Below are 12793 nucleotides of genomic sequence, written 5' to 3'. Positions count from 1 at the left end.
AGCTTCTCTTCAGGTCCTATAAAAGATTTAATGAAGATTAATTTATTGATGAAATATCCAGTATAGATTGGAACATGGTGTGTAGTGAGGATGACCCTGAAGCTGCCCTGGATTTATTTATGTCAAGATATATGAGTGTTGTAAACAAGTATGCTCCTTTAAAAAAATTCACGGTCAAAAATAGATCTGCCCCATGGCTTGACAGCAGTCTCAGGACCCTAATGAAAGAGAGAGACATGGCCAAAAAAGCCTCAGTTAGTTCTGGTTCAATTGATGACAGGCATAAATACTGTGCTTTACGCAATCAGGTGACAAAACTAAACAAGGTAAAAAAAACAAAGGTTATATGATGCGAGAAATGATAGCAAACAAATATGGAATGTTTTTAATGAAATGATGGGTCGAAAGACAACTGTGTGCACACCCTTAGTGGAATCAAATGGATTTGTTCTCGCAAAACCAGGTGAGATTGCAAATCATTTTAATGATTATTATGTGGGTAAAGTATCTAAACTAAGGCATGCTATGAATATGTCAAACAACCTGAAAACAAATGACTGTATTAAGTATATTATAATGAAAGACAAAATGTGTGAATTTGAATTTCATCAGGCTGAAGTCAGTGAGGTGGAGCGGTTACTCCGCTCTCTTCCTGATAGTAAGTTAGCAGGCCTAGATAACCTGGATAGTAAAGTGCTGAGAATGACTGCTGGTATTATAGCATCTCCTATATGTCATATTATGAATAGATGTTTGGATGTGGGTCTATTTCCAAAGATGTGGAAGGAGGCTAAGGTTTTTCCTTTACCTAAGGATACCAAATCTGCTTTTAATGAGGGAAATTCTAGACCTATAAGTATTTTACCTGTCTTGAGCAAAATCATGGAAAAGTTGGTGCATTCACAAATTCAAGAGTATTTTGTTTCAAACAAGCTTGCAACAGATTCTCAACATGCCTATAGAGCTGGTCACTCTACTTCTACTGCCTTGATACAGATGACTGATGACTGGCTTAAAGCTATAGATAACTCTATGTTGGTGGGAGCTGTGCTGTTAGATTTTAGTGCTGCATTTGATGTGCTGGACCATTCTCTACTGGTTGATAAACTTAAATGTTATGGTTTTAACTCTTCTGCTTTAAAGTGGATACTAAGTTATTTGTCCTCTAGATCACAGAAGGTGTATCTAAATGGCAGCCTGTCCAGTAGCAGAGGTCTAGAGTGTGGCGTGCCGCAAGGAAGTTGCCTAGGACCTTTGCTCTTCTCTGTATTTACGAATGACCTATCTTGGGCTACCAAATGTGCTACAACAGTTCTTTATGCAGATGATTCAACATTGTATTACGCGGCACCATCATGCAATGTACTTAATGAAGTTTTGAGTAGAGAACTTAAAGTTGTGCATGACTGGGTAGTATGTAATAGACTTGTCCTTAATATCTCCAAGACTAAATGTATTGTGCTGGGAACAAGGCACAGGTTATCTACAAATCCAAAGCTTCATTTAAACTTGTGTAATTCAGCAGTTCAACAAGTTGAAAGTACTAAACTCCTTGGAGTGATGCTGGATTGCACTCTGTCTTGGTCTCAGCATATTAATTATATTGTTTTAAAAATGGGAAGAGCAATTGGTATTTCCAGGAAATGTGCTTCTTTTGTTGCCCGTCCCCTTTTATGTCAGATAGTGCAAAGTTTAGTTTTATGTCATCTTGACTATTGCTCTGCGATGTGGTCACCAGTGGTGACCTCAGGAAGCTCCAGGTGGTCCAGAACAGGGCAGCACGGTTGGTACTGGGCTGCTCACTAAGGTCTAATGTGAGCCGTATGCATGCCCGCCTCTCTTGGCTTAACGTTGAAAATAGATTGTCTTTTAATATACTTGTGCTGTTCAAGTTGGTCATGAGCAGTAAGACTCCTGTTTTTATACATAATCAGATTGTTTTTAGTAATACTGTGCACGAGCATTACACTAGAGGTTCCAGTAGTGGGCAGCTTGAATTGCCAGGTCCTAGAACCAGCGCTCTGGGGAGATCTTTTATTTTTAGAGCATTAACTCTGTGGAATGGCCTGCCTCGGAACCTCTGCTGCATTTACAGTAGATTCACTTTTTAAAAGAATCTTAAATTGTTTTTAAATTGTTTTTAACACTGTAAAGTGGTTTTTTGTTTTTGTTTTACACTAATGTAATTTTAGCTATATTAATTGTTACAGTAGGTTCATTATGCATTGTGTGTACTGACTTTTAATAATTTAGTTTTTTTGCAATGGTGATTGTTTTTGTGTTTTTTTGTGTGTGGACCCCAGGAAGACTAGCTGGTTGCTATCGCACCAGCTAATGGGGATCCCTAATCAAATCAAATCAAATCAAATCAAATCAAATGTCCAACATTTTGAATTTTTGTCCTTCATATTTGTCCATGTGCACATTTAAAACATATATACTTTACATAAATCGCTCCCAAGGTGTACGGGGGATCCATAAGTCTCCCCCTCTCCCCTGCTGGTAGGTGCAGAGTATTGGCTCTCTTGTTGAGAGGGCTCTGCCTAGTGGCGAGGGGTGCCTGATGTCTTGGCCCCCCTTCATCTCACTATAATTGTCCAACATTCGTGTTGTCTATTGTGCTAGAACTCCTGGTCAAAGTTCTCTGTCTGCTTTTCCTCCTGTTCCGAGACCCCCACCTTCCAGTCCTCCTGTGATTCGAGTCCCATGTTCCATTGACTCTCCTTCATCCCAGTCCAATGTGTGTAAACCTCTGTGTGATTATAGTTCTCCATTCTCTGTGTGTAGCATGTTTACTCCTCCAATTATTCTATGTGTTGTATATTTACCCTCCTAATTATTTCCATCTGCAGTGATTATAGTGCGCATTCGTGTATGTGTTCCATTGGGCATTATTGTCTATAGCTGGGGTGGTTAATCCGTTCTTTATGTACTCCTCTCGTTCGCCTCCCCGTGTCTCACCTCGTCTCTTCCTTCACGTCTCCTTATCATTTCCTTCACCTCGAATCTCAAAAAGTTAATAGTAACCGCTCTCGGGGGGCCTGCCAGCGGGCTGCTTCGACGCAGGCGCCCCGTGGGCTCTCTGAATCTCCATCACCACATACAGGGCCATAGACTCCCTTTCCACTCCGTCCTCCAATCCCCACAACCGGGTATTATTTCTCCGCGGTCTCCCTTCCATGTCCGACAGCTTTTCCTTCATTTTTTCTTGTTGTAGAATTGCAATTGTCAGTACTTCGTGTATCTTCGTTTCCCATTCCTCCGCCTCTGCCGTTCTCCCTTCCAACGCCGCCACGCTCTCACCCTGTTCCACCATCTTTTCATTGACCGAGAAAAGGCTGAAGGTAAAAAAAGAAGGATGTTGTTCATTTACAGGAGATGAATGTTTAATTTCTTTTTTTCCATTTTGTTAAAAGACCAAGCTATTACTTCCAACAGACAGGCATTGTGCATACAATACCATCCTGAATTTCCCCCAAGGGGATCAATAAAGGAATATCTTATCTTATCTTATCTTATCCTAGTTTTGAATCCTGTCTAGAAAACATTGCGTTAATTGCGGAGCATACTGGTGTGGTATAGGTAGGTGTAGTCTGACGCAACTTTGGACCGCCCGCGAGGTCCACCCGTATAGGGATTTATCATTGGGAAAATGGATTATCGGCTATTGGAACAATTCTCCCTCATGAACATTGAAAAGCTTTCCATTTTTGCACAAAATGAGTTCCCTTCTATCCCCAGGCCATCAGGCTGCTAAACGAACAATAATCACTATGCAACAACCATCAAATGCACACAGCACACACACCCACACGCACACACTCACTCAAACAAACAACACACTGCAGCACCCACTCTCCACACTTTAGATCACACAAACACACTTACACTTTATATTTATTGATAAAGGATTTGCACTACAACTCGTACACCTACTGTGAATTGTACCTAAATTGCACCTCGTCCCATTTCTCCATTTCTGCCTTGCACTATATAGTATTGTATATTAGTACACTGCACAGTATTGTATATTGTATGGTAACTACGTCTATTCTGCATCGAACATTGTACATATGTCTAAACTGAACACTGTGACCTCTTTTTTTTACTTCTAATTTTACTATGTTATTTTATTTCATACTTATCTTGTCTTGCACAGTCTCTGGAGCGCAACAGTAAGAAGCATTTTGTATAAAAGTATTCTGTACTTCTGTATGACAACTATTAAAGAAACTTGAAACTTGAAACTTCTATAAATAACATTATTGTTTATGCATTTTTGGTTGAAAAGAAATTCTGCGATTTCTTTTTTACGATTAATTACGAATATTTTCATGTTGATCTATAGATTGTGGATGAATACACACAGAAAGGTACACCATGCAAATGTTCATGCTTTATTTGTTTTAAACGAGACGATTTAGAAACGGGCAATGGGGAAATACATTGCATTTTCAAGATGGTGGACCGGCCAGAAACAGCAATATCGTAACCACTACACCTCCCTATATCCCTATATAACCCATACTGTATTGGCTAATCACAAAGCCGTCTATCACCTTTCGGAGGAGCTGTGCGTGACTAGGAAAGGAGTACTACCTTCATACCTTGCATCTCAACTGGTCCACGGCATTCCACAGAGAGACTCCTCTCGCACTGCTCCGAGTAACAAACGGGCTATGGAATGCATACTAAGTCCACCCTAAGTGGATATGAGTGAGGGTAATACATTTCCTGCGGGTGGAGCAATGGGCAGAGTTGTTGTATAATGATGATGAAGAGTTGAGGCTTGTCTCTGGGAGAAACAATGTCACCCAGGTAATGAGCTGGCTTCAAGTGTTTGTTATTTCAAAAGACATTCTTCCTCTTCGAGGCGCTATCGTCGTACAGTTGTGGGACTGTTCTCTGGCATGTTAATCTCAAAGGAAAAGGAAGCGTGGCAACTTTTGACTTGTTTTTTAGTGTTCACAAAAATACTCTTTAGCTTTAACCCTTTGAAAACTGGACCTAAACATTCTCGAACTTGAGAAACGACCGTGACTCGGCCGAAACTCAAATTGTTCACTTGATATTCAAAATGTTCCACCGCACACCGCAAGAGCCGTCATCGCGTGAAGTTATGATGACATGCACGTGACAACAGGTATGCCTTAAACAAACGATGTAATGTTCAGATTTATTGAGTGAGAGGAGGATAAACAATGAGGAATAAACAAAAGTGTTTACCACCGTCAAAGTGGCAGTTGTGTACGTAATCAACGGCAGACAAAACCCAACCCCATCATCTTTCCCTCACACAGTGTGCACCTCGGGCCACTTATCACTCATATAAAACGCACAGTATACACAAGCCTACTTTACCTATCTGACCTGGGGCTATAGGAGCTATAGCTGCTTCAATAGCCTACTCTGTGCTCGCTGATGCTGCCACTTGATTAGTTGTATACAGGGGTGTAAAGTACTTGAGTAATTGTACTTCGTTACAATACTTAAATACTCTTATTGGGGGATTTGTACTTTACTAGAGTATTATTAGGTTTGTATACTTGTACTTTTACTCAATTATATTTCAGAGATAAAAAAACATACTTTTTACTCCTTACATTTAAAATGCAGACCTACAAAGTACAAAGTATAAATCTTGCAGGTCCAACCATTTTAATTAGTATACTTGTTTCTCTGGCCGAACTAACGTTAACGTTATTAATCCTGCTGCCGCTCTTTATTTAAAAACAGCCAATCAAATCCCCATCAATGGAAAACATACCCGCCCATACCCATGCTGATTGGTCCTTGTGCAAGACTAGAAAGCGGGGATCTTTGATTAAACACCTGCTATCAGAAGAATAGACAGTCAGAGTGACGAGCTACAGAAGATGGTCACAAACGATAGTACGAGTGATGAAGAGGACGAAACCACGGAACATTTCATTCCCCTGGAATAAAAAAAAGTTTTTACTTTGACTTTTTAGTTACTTAAGTACATTTAAAAGTAGACACTTTTTGACTTTTACTCAAGTGTGTTTTTAGCCAGATACTCTGACTTTTACTTGAGTACGATTTTGAGACGGTACCCATACTTTCACTTAAGTATCATTTCTGGGTACTTTTTAGATTAGCATGTAACCATGAAGGACGAGTGTAAAACCAGAGCTTCTGTTAGCATGAGAGCAGCTTGTTTAAAACCAGAGCTTCTGTTAGCATGAGAGCAGCTTGTTTAGCCAGAGAAGTCATTGGTGAGTTGCTGACTGGTGCTTTATTCACAACAAGCAGATAGAAATGTAACGTGTAAAATATGTTAAAGGCACAATCCGTGATTGCAATGTGGCGCATGACTGGCTTTGTTTATTGGGTGATTTATTGGACTGAAGCATATTTTATTACTGAAATCTAACGTCTGAGCCATCGAAAATGGGACTATAACAGATGAACGTGACTTTTGAGGGCATGAAAAAAAAAAAGGGTGTTTACAGTACATTCAAATATTTATAAACACTAGAGAGTGAAAACAGGTGGAAACGGATCATTTCCACCTACAAGTCAAACTTTTCATAAACACACGAATGACGATTATGAATTGTGGACTGTAGCTTTAATCGTTCCCGGGGTGCTAATGTAGGTGGATTAACTCTCCGTCACGGCGGAGGCCATTTGTTTCTGTTCTCTCCTCCACGTGAAACCAGGCTTCTTTGTGCAAATAAAGTGATGCAGGTTGGCACAGAACACTGTTTGGAATGCGCTGCTCTTCTTTTTTTTATTGAATGCATAAATTCAGGGGAGCCCAAACATTTGCAGACAGTACTCCGCTTCCCAGGAGAATCCCTCTCTCTCTCTCTGAGGAGCACGTTGCCCAATATGAACGCAGGGCCGGGATGATCCCTCTATCGGTGTGGCCCTCTCTCTCCAGCAGAATTACTGTCATAGTTGGCAGCATGACTCTCTTCAAGCGATAACAGAGCTGTTGACACAGAAGCATCTGGCGGCAGGGAGTTTCTGACAGATTCTACTCGCACCGTAAATCCCACACCAGCCTATATGTACAGGCAGCAGATTAGCGGAGTCTAATGATGTTACGAATATCAATGACCGCTTGGATGGATCGCGTGGACGGGAGGGGGGGGGGGGGGTGGTGGGCGGGTGTGAACGAATAACAATAGATTTATGAATCAACAACAGATTCCTGCTTTACCTTCGAGGAGGAGAAGAAGAAAAAAGAAACATATAGGTCACCGTCGATATATTTTCCTCTGCTCTCAAATAACAGGGATTTTCCTGAACGCTGTTGCCCAAGGCGTGTTTTGGAAATGGGGGGCGGGGGGGGGGGTTTGATTGATTACCGGGATTTAAAGAGGAATCTCGCACAATTAAACACGAACGATAAAAAAAGATATCCCAGAATAAACTGTGAGGGATAAAGCTACTCCGAGTTTTACACAACCTGTACACAGTGTAACTTTCCTTCTAGTACAAACAGCCTCTGAGTCTGTCGTCATGTTAAACAAATCCGTCACATCTCTCTCTCTCTCGCTTGACTGATGGGAAGCCGAGCGGTCTGGCCACTTGGCAGGTTGCCAGTTTCTACAATTACGTCAACGCAATTATGATCACTTTTTTTACCACGACCACCTCAGCTCATCGTGTACTCTTAACTCATTCACGGCCAACCACGACTATAGTCGGGTTATCTCGCCAAACGTTGAGCGCCAAAACCAGAGTATAGTCGGGTTTTCGATCGTTTTCATCGTTTTTTCTTTTATTAGATTTTTTTTTAAATTCTATACAGTACTCACGGACCTCTATGTTACCGTTGAAAGCCATATTGAGACCCTGAGAGTGCAATACCGGCCAGATCCTGCTCGGTGGCAGTATCGCCCACCCTTTGAAACCCTGTTCCAGACTGTGTGTCACATCTAATGCATCCGGGCAGAGAATTTGTAGTAAAGTTGTGAAGTAAATCGCTTCATCCGAGCACTTTGAAACGCGTTCAGCACACTTGAGGCATATCTTGTGCCACTTCATGTCAGGGACCCGATGGACATCAATACTGGAAATCGCGATCAGACAATTGGAATATTCTTTTTGGAATAACCCTGATCAAAGGTAACGACTATCTGACGTCAATTCCACCTTGATCCTACAATGATTTCACATTGATCCAGCCGATCAATGTATGTAGTATTCAAAACAAATGCCGTTGCTGGCGATCAGAGCATCAAAAAACTACCCCCCCTTTGATGCATTCATGATGAAACATAATACCTATTATATACCTTTGATTTGGAAACAGTAGCGTGTCCAGGCGAGAAACGCTAACAACTTTAGCTAAATTCACATAGCGCTCCATAACTCGGCTTCCAGGAATTTGCCAGAATCACTCTGAAACTATACAATATTCACCACGGGATAACACGCAAACGTATACATGAAAAAATTTATTCTTTTTTACATTTTGGACAATAGATGGTGACTGTCAAATGAGCCATAGTATTGTCTCCATAGCTATAATGTAGAATATAGCCCTGCAAACATCGTGACGCACAGTGAAAATCCCTATCTTTTAAAGCATGGCCCATTGACTACAAGGATGGATAAAACGGCTGGCGCTGAAAGTGTTAAACGCTTTTCATTGTTAAGTTAAACAAAATGCTGGGTTCTCTTTTGTCTTGAATCACTGTCAGCAGTGTACGACCGACCCACTGTAGTACTTTCTTTCTTTATTCTTCCGAGACCCACGGAGTGCTATCGACACTATGTCATAACGTGTAACTATGTCGGGGATATTAGAGTTTGAGCATAATGTTGCACTTGTTCTGGGTCCACTGTGGAGGAGAGATTCTTGCCAAATGCCTACAATGTACAATGTAAGTCATGTAAACCCACTAAACACTGACATCCTGCAGTGGAGTGGTAATACAGCAGATCTGAAGGGTATAGATGGGACCGGTGGTAATACAGCAGATTTGAAGGGTATATAGATGGGACAGGTAGTAATACTGCAGATCTGAAGGGTATCTGAAGGGATGCAATCCTACCTGGAGGGGAGAGAGCAGATGGTGGAGGTAAACGGTACCCTATCCCCCCCCCTCACAGTAAGCTGTGGTATTCCACAAGGAAGCATACTAGGTCCGCTACTGTTCCTAATTTATGCAAATGACATGTCGTCAGCTTGTGACTGCAACTTGTTCCTGTTTTTGGTCTCTGACAGGAACAAGTTACAGGTTGAAAAAACCCTCAGCTCGGAACTAGGCAACATCTGCATATGGCTCGCTGATAACAAACTATCATTACACATGGGCAAAACAGAGTCCATTCTCTTCGGTTCAAATAACAAACTCAGCAAGACCGACGGCTTCTCAGTTACAGTGGGTGACAATATTGTCACAAGGAAAGACGAAATTACCTACCTGGGTTCAATCCTAGAGGCAAATCTTTCCTGTGACAAAATGGCATCCAATGTAATAAAAAAAGTCAACCAACAAACTCGATTCTTGTACCGGATCTCCTCTCTGGTAAACAAGAATACCCTGAAGACTCTGGCAGGAGCACTCATTCAAGGGTACTACGACTATCCTTGCACCTCATGGTACCAAAGCACCTCAAAGGCGCTAAAAACAAAATTACAAACATCTCAAAACAAACTGGTCAGACTACTGCTTGACCTTACTCCTAGAACCCACCTCACCCCTGCCCACTTTGACAACCTAGGATGGCTTAGAGTAGACGACAGAGTACAGCAACTTGCAATGGGCCTGGTCTACAAGATACACTACACGACCAAGGTACCCATGTACATGTCAAAATACTTCCCAAAGGTCAGTGAATACCACGATCACAACACCAGAGGGAGCTCCACAAATCATGTTAAACCCAGATTCGGCTCAAACAAGGGACTAAACACGTTTCGCAATTATGCCACATCAATGTGGAACGCACTACCCAAAGCTGTAAAGGAATGTGAATCACTACCCACTTTCAAAAACACTCTCAAAAAACACCTACGGGAGACTGCAATTCGAAACTGGCCCCTGTAAATGTCCTAACACAACCCCTCCAATGTACAGTAAAAATGACCAAGTATGGTCTTGTCAATATTCCAATGTACAGTGTTGCTTGTACAGATGTACAGTGTCCCTGTACTACCCAACCTCCCCCCCACTCCTACCCAACCTCCCCCCACCCACCCACCCAACCACCTCCAATGTACAGTACCCCCCCACCTACCCAACCTCCTCCAATGTACAGTTTCTACGTCAGATGTATATACTTCTTTTCTGGACTCTTTTCGTATCACAGACAGTACTGTATTTGCAAATCTGGTATGTCATAAATGTATAGATGTAGCAGTACTGTCTATCGGTATGTCATATATGTTACGATGAATTGAAAATGGGGGACCCTGATGTAAACAAGACGAAAGTCTTTCTCTGGTCTGCATCCCCTTAACAATTGTATGTATTGAGCTGTACTGTACTGTACCCATTCTGCAATCTGTTAATAAAGTTTTCAATCAATCAATCAATCATATAGATGGGACAGGTAGTAATACAGCAGATCTGAAGGGTATAGATGGGACAGGTGGTAATTAGGGATGTTTGATATTGGCTTTTTTACCGATATCCGATATACCGATATTGTCCAACTCTTAATTTCCGATACCGATATCAACCGATACCGATATATGCAGGGTCCCCCCCCCCCCCCACCCCCCCCCCAAAAACGGAATAATTTCAGGTAATTAACATTACATATCTCTTGTCGTGGAATTAACACAACATTATGCATACTTTTGACAATAAATAAAATAAGAACCGATTAAAATGTAATTTCCGATATTACATTTTAATGCCAATATCGGCCAATAATATCGGACATCCCTAGTAGTAATACAGCAGATCTGAAGGGTATATAGATGGGACAGGGTAGTAATACTGCAGATCTGAAGGGTATATAGATGGGACAGGTAGTAATACTGCAGATCTGAAGGGGTATATAGATGGGACAGGTAGTAATACTGCAGATCTGAAGGGTATATAGATGGGACAGGTAGTAATACTGCAGATCTGAAGGGTATATAGATGGGAGAGGTAGTAATACTGCAGATCTGAAGGGTATATAGATGGGACAGGTAGTAATACAGCAGATCTGAAGGGTATATAGATGGGACAGGTAGTAATACTGCAGATCTGAAGGGTATATAGATGGGACAGGTAGTAATACAGCAGATCTGAAGGGTATATAGATGGGACAGGTAGTAATACTGCAGATCGACAGGTGGTAATACTGCAGATCTGAAGGGTATATAGATGGGACAGGTAGTAATACTGCAGATCTGAAGGGTATATAGATGGGACAGGTAGTAATACTGCAGATCTGAAGGGTATATAGATGGGACAGGTAGTAATACAGCGATCTGAAGGGTATATAGATGGGACAGGTAGTAATACTGCAGATCTGAAGGGTATATAGATGGGACAGGTAGTAATACTGCAGATCTGAAGGGTATATAGATGGGACAGGTAGTAATACTGCAGATCACAGGTAGTAATACTGCAGATCTGAAGGGTATATAGATGGGACAGGTAGTAATACTGCAGATCTGAAGGGTATATAGATGGGACAGGTAGTAATACAGCAGATCTGAAGGGTATATAGATGGGACAGGTAGTAATACTGCAGATCTGAAGGGTATATAGATGGGACAGGTAGTAATACTGCAGATCTGAAGGGTATATAGATGGGAGAGGTAGTAATACTGCAGATCTGAAGGGTATAGATGGGACAGGTAGTAATACTGCAGATCTGAAGGGTATATAGATGGGACAGGTAGTAATACTGCAGATCTGAAGGGTATATAGATGGGACAGGTAGTAATACTGCAGATCTGAAGGGTATATAGATGGGACAGGTAGTAATACTGCAGATCTGAACGGTATATAGATGGGACAGGTTGCATGTTCATTCACATACGGTGCGCTTAGCCCCCACTGCTGCGCTTGTACTGTAGAACGGTGTCACTATTTACTGTGTTTGCCATACTCTCTATCTCTCTCTCTCTCTCTCCCTCTCTCTCTCTCTCTCTCTCTCTCTCTCTCTCTATATCTCTCTCTCTCCCTCTCTCTCTCTCTCTCTCTCTCTCTCTCTCTCTCTCTCTCTCTCTCTCTCTCTCTCTCTCTCGCTCTCTCTCTCTCTCTCTCTCTCTCTCTCTCTCTCTTACACACACCACACGAATGCACATGCACGCTCTCACACACACATACTCACACACACATACTCACACACCACACACACACACACACACACACACACACACACACACACACATACTCACACACACTCAGACATGTGCACACACACACACACACACACACACACACACACACACACACACACACACACACACACACACACACACACACACACACACACACACACACACACACACACACACACTTCCCTCTCCCTCCCTCGCTCTCAGATATGGCCAAAAACCCTGGAGGGACTGAAGCCATTTTTCATGTAATTACAGCAAACCTGCCTGACTGGCTCTGAGGCAGCAGCTTGTGGAAGGAGGGCCCTGCATTGTGCAGAACATCTAAGCAATTTTCAAAACATAATTTGCGCTCATTTTTTACTCCCCTTCAGAACTCAGAGAGCAGTGATCGCAGGATACATCCAGTCTTAGGTTTCTCTTCTAGGTGTGGCACTGTCTGTAAAACTGTTTGTTCCAGCAATGGCAGAGTGCCTATATCTCCATCATTATTACCCTGCTATTGCTCTCTTTTATAAAGTGAAA

This window comes from Notolepis coatsorum (assembly GCF_963971535.1).
Source record: "Notolepis coatsorum genome assembly, chromosome: 17".
NCBI classification, from domain to species: Eukaryota; Metazoa; Chordata; class Actinopteri; order Aulopiformes; family Paralepididae; genus Notolepis; species Notolepis coatsorum.
Note: the sequence above shows the minus strand (reverse complement) of the source record.